At 39.0% G+C, this 5,525-nt stretch overlaps 1 non-coding gene across 1 annotated transcript; it reads left to right on the top strand.

Moving 5' to 3' along the window:
* Positions 1–993: 993 nt before the first annotated feature.
* Positions 994–1,100, top strand: LOC141662476 (small nucleolar RNA R71). The gene has a single exon (XR_012550592.1). It is a non-coding gene; the product is annotated as a small nucleolar RNA R71 (small nucleolar RNA).
* Positions 1,101–5,525: the final 4,425 nt, after the last annotated feature.

The raw sequence follows: 5,525 nt of genomic DNA on the forward strand, positions 1-5,525 counted from the left end.
AACACCTCTAGAAACTTCCCGAACTGTCTATCCAGCTTTTGTTGCTGCAATCTCTTAGGAAAAGGTGGCGGAGGATAGAGCTGTTTCTCCCCTGTATTAGCCTCAGGCAGAGTGTGTTCAACAGTAGTCTTCTTTGGTTCCGCCACTTTCTCCTTTTGCTTAGATACTTCATCTCTAACTTCAGCTTCGACTTCTTTTGCCTTTTCAGCATCAGCTACTTTTCCAGACCTTAAGGTAATAGCCTTGACTTGCTCTTTAGCTTCCTTCCTGCCTGGTACTTCCGTGTCACTGGGAAGAGTGCCAGGTTGACGATTGAGCACTGCATTGGCTAATTGACCGATTTGATTTTCCAAGGTCTTGATAGAAACCGCCTGACTCTTGCACAACAGCTTAAGTTCCTCAAAATCAGCACTAGTAGGTGCAGCTGCACTTCCCTGTTGAGGATATGATTGCCTTGTAGCATACTACTGTGGTTGCTGGAATCCAGGTGGGTTAAACCGTTTACTCACTCCTTGCTGATATGGTGGCTGAATAGCATTCTGATTATTTCCCCAGCTGAAATTTGGATGATTTCTGTTGTTAGGATGATAGGTCGTTGGCACAGGCTGCTGTTGTCGCTGATAATTATTCACATACTGAACAGATTCATTGACAAGAGAACACTGATCCGTAGCATGAGAACCTGCACAAAGCTCACAAACCATAGCTATTTGATTAACTCCATACGTAGCCAGAGAATCAACCTTCATTGATAGCGCTTGGAGCTGGGCTGCAATAGCGGTGGCTGCATCAACTTCCAGAATATTTGCGACCTTGCCTGACGTCATCCTCTGAGTTGGGTTTTGATGCTCGTTTGCAGCCATTGTCTCTATAAGATTATACGCCTCAGTATAGCTTTTAGCCCATAAGGCTCCTCCAGCTGCTGCATCGAGCATGGGCCGAGATTGGGCCCCCAAACCATTATAAAAACCAGTGATTACCATCCAATCCGGCATTCCATGATGTGGACATTTTCTCAATATTTCCTTGTAGCGTTCCCAAGCCTCGCACATAGATTCTGTAGGTTGCTGCGCAAACTGAGTAAGAGCACTCCTCATAGCAGCAGTCTTTGCCATTGGATAAAACTTCACCAGAAACTTTTGCACAAGATCTTGCCACGTAGTGATGGACCCAGCTGGTTCAGAATGTAACCAGTCTTTAGCCTTATCCCTCAGTGAGAATGGGAAAAGCCTCAACTTGATAGCCTCATCAGTCATGCCATTATACTTAAAAGTGCTGCAGATCTCGACAAAATTCCTTATGTGCATGTTGGGGTCTTCAGTTTCCGCTCCTCCAAAAGAAACAGAATTCTGCACCATCTGAATAGTGCCCGGCTTGATTTCAAAGGTGTTAGCTTGAATAGCCGGATGAAGGATGCTTGACTGAATGTCATCAATTTTAGGCCGAGAAAAATCCATAAGAGCTGGATCAGCTTGAACAATACGATCTCCCATGTTTACTGGTTCTTTCTGCTCAGTTCCTGAATCCGAATCCTCAAAATCTAACTTCTCCGGAGTATCAAGAACTTCGTCTTTCTCCTCAGCTGTATCTAAGGTCCTTTTGCGAGCACGAGAACGCGTTTGCATAAACGCTTGCTAAAGTACCTGAAACACAACTGAAAAGAGTAATTAACTACTACGTCCTAATCACTGAGTCTTAATGACCAATGATGGTAAGTACATAAACTAAACAAATACGCCGAGTCCCCGGCAGCGGCGCCAAAAACTTGTTAGGGTGAAAACATGCACTAATATTCACGCAAGTATACGCGTTCGCAAGTAATATAGAATACTTTCTAGTTCGTTTCCTCAGAGACTCAGACTAAGTTATTGTCTAATTAAACTCACTCACCAATGTATGATTACTTCTCAATGTTAAGATAACACTTAAAATTGTTGATTAAATATTAACTATAATTAACTACTTAATTAACCACTTAACTAACACTTCAATTTATCAATAATAAAACACTCATGAGATCACAACTTCATTATTACTTCCTTCTATAGCCATTGTTATTACCTTTAGCATGTGACAGTAATGATATTAATCGAATAACACGGAACTGATAAAAGCCAACTTTCATTGTACTAATACCATTCTACCAAACATCCACAATTAAGATAGAAGTTGAATAGTCATCAATTATGTTGAGTTCCTATATGTCTACAGAAATTGACAACATAACGATTTAAGCACAAGTTATTCCTTTTGATTACATAGGGCAAATAAAACTGTTAGAGTTACCCACTAATCATGCACAACGTACATGAACCTATGCTAGCATGGCAAGTTCTAAATCTCAAGATCCACCGTCGCTTCACAAGAGATTAACACCCTATCTTATATGTTCGCGACGCACATAAGACGAATACGCACAACCAATACTAGATATCATGCAATCATCACACACTAAAGTATTAAACAATTAACTAAAGAATTCCATAATAAATCCGTTGCAACCCCATGATCACGATTAGCCCATAATAGAACTTATCGCCATCATGGGTTCATATGAAATCATGATAAACAACACAAGAAAATAATAACTAAGCTAATTATATTAAAACAGAGTACGTCACAAGAGTAAATAAGTCAAAGCAAGAAAACTAGCATCCAACGTTACAACGAAACAAGAATCACAAGAATATATGTTTCCTCTTCGTTGCGGTGTGCTAAATCGGTCTTCTTCCTTATCTCCTTCGCTTCTTGCACAAAACACAATCTAAAACATAATCTCCTTCATTCTCTCTGTGAAAACGTCTCAAATCTACTTATATAATAGTCCCATAAAACTCAGATTACATAGAAGTTGGAAGCCAAACAGAAGTAGAAGTCTAAAATAATTTATCCTTTTCCCCGACCCTGCGCGGCCGCTCAGCATTTCTGCGCGGGCGCGCAAGGCTGCTGCGCGGCCGCTCAGCATTGCTGTGCGGGCGCGCAGGACCCTACTGGAAAAAATCCAGGTTTGCTCCGTTTCTTCGCCGTAATCTGCCCGTTCTTTTCCTCTCGCAATGGTGAACACATGCCAAGGCTTATTCTTGATGATTCCTCCTCTGAAATGCAACTAATACCCTGAAATACATAAACACTAGAAAAACGCATCAAATACACAAAATACTTGATTTCAAGACACCAATTTAAGCCATTTTAAGACGTTCTAAGTGGTATAAAATGCCACTTATCAGTATTAGATATTGGAAGAAGAAGAAGGTATTAGATATTGGAAGAAGAAGAAGAAGAAGAAGGCTGCTGGCGCTTCTGATTCAGGTATTTATGTTATAGAAGTTAATTTTTCTACTTCTAATTCATGGGTATTAGATATTGGATGTGGTTCTCACATTTATATAAATATGCAGGAATTGCGGGGAACTAGGACATTGGCAAATGGAGAAGTCGACCTACGTGTTGGCAATGGAGCAAAGGTTGTTGTTTTACCTATAGAGACTTATCATTTATCGATGCCCACTGGGCTCATTTTAGAACTATAGAACTGTTTTTAAGTGCCTGTGATTTGCAGAAATATTATTTCGGTTTCTTGTTAGACAAGAAAGGTTTTTCATTGTTGATTCGGAACAATAATTTTTCCTTTTCATCGAATAATGTTACTTATGGGGTTGCACGTTTGTTTAATGGTTATATGCTCTTGATCTTGATACTCATGTCTATAATGTAAATAGTAATGATAACAAATGTAATAAGATGATAGACTCAAATCAAATATACCTCTGACATTGTCGTTTAGGTCACATAAATGAGAAACGCATTTCCAAGTTACATCAAGATGGCTACTTGGATAAGTCTGATTTTGAATCATATGAAGAAGGCAAATGTTGTCTTATTGACAAAATGGCTAAAGCTCCTTTTACCGGACAAGATAATAACGAGTTCCAACTAAATCGGTTCAAAAGAATCAATATGAGAAATTGACTGAGAAACATCATAGCATGTCGTTTATGAAAGTATGGGGATGCGAAGCATTTGTGAAACACTTGGTCTCTGACAAGCTAGGACCAAAATCATATCAAATGTTATTTTGTGGGATATCCCGAAGAAACAAAAGGGTATAGTTTCCATAATCCTACCGAGAACAAAGTATTTGTTGCTCGGACTGCTGTATTTCTTGAAAGAGAGTGACTTTCCAAGAAAAATAGTAGGAGGAATATAGATATCGATGAAGATCGAGATGTACAAAATAACATTGAACCGGAGTTTAAAAGTGGGTATGATGTACATCAAGATGTTCCTGCTCCAAAAACACAGGTTGTTCGTAGATCTAGCAGGGTTCGTCATGAGCCGGAGAGATATTATGGATTTCTCCTGACTCAAGATGATGATGTGATGCTCAAAGACAATGATGACCCTCTAACCTACCAAGAAGCTATGAATAGTCCAGACTCTGAGACATGGCTAGAGGCCATGAAATCCGAGATGGAATCCATGTATCAAAATAAAGTGGACTTTAGTTGATCCACCTGAAGGGGTAAAATCCATAGGGTGCAAATGGGTTTTCAAGAAGAAAACTGACATGTATGGTAAAGTAAAGACCTATAAGGCGCGACTAGTGGAAAAAGGTTTCAAAAAAATCATGGTATAGACTATGATGAGACTTTTTCATCGGTTGCTACGGTTAAGTCCATCGGGATTTTGCTAGCAATAGCTGTTTTCTACGACTATGAGATTTGGCAAATGGATGTCAAAATCGCTTTCTTAAATGGGAGCCTTGAGGATGATGTATATATGATACAACCTGAGGGTTTTGTCGATCGAAAGTTTCTTAAGATAGTATGTAAGTTGCTTGGATCCATTTATGGATTAAAGCAAGCCTGAAGGAGATGGAATCATCATTTTGATGAAATAGTCAAAGAGTTTGGCTTTATTCAAAATGAAGATGAACCATGTATTTACAAGAAGGTTAGCGGGAGCCATGTGACATTCCTAGTACTATATATAGATGACATATTACTAACAGGGAATGGCATACCTTCTCTCCAGGCTGTTAAGACTTGGTTGGGAAATAGTTTCTCGATGAAGGACTTAAGTGATGCTACCTATATATTCGAAATCAAGATCTATAGAGTCATATCAAGGAGATTAATCGGCCTAAGTCAGAGTATATACATTGGTAAAATATTGCATCATTTTGGGATGTAAGAGGTAAAAAGGGATATGTTCCAATGTCTCATGGGATAGTGATCTCAAAAAATAACTGCCCTAAATTATTAGATGATAAGGGCCGTATGAGCAAAGTTCCATATGCTTCAGAAATTGGATCTATAATGTATGCGATGATATGTACTCGTCCTGATGTTTCATATGCCTTGAGTATGATGAGCAAATACCAATCTAATCCAGTTGAGGGTCAATATACAATTGTCAAGAATATTCTTAAGTACTTAAAAAGGACTAAAGAATCATTCTTGGTGTATGATGGAGATGAGAAGCTAGTTGTAAAGGGTTACACTGATGCTAACTTCCAGATAGAA

Source organism: Apium graveolens, chromosome 5, assembly GCF_009905375.1.
Source record: "Apium graveolens cultivar Ventura chromosome 5, ASM990537v1, whole genome shotgun sequence".
Taxonomy (NCBI): Eukaryota; Viridiplantae; Streptophyta; class Magnoliopsida; order Apiales; family Apiaceae; genus Apium; species Apium graveolens.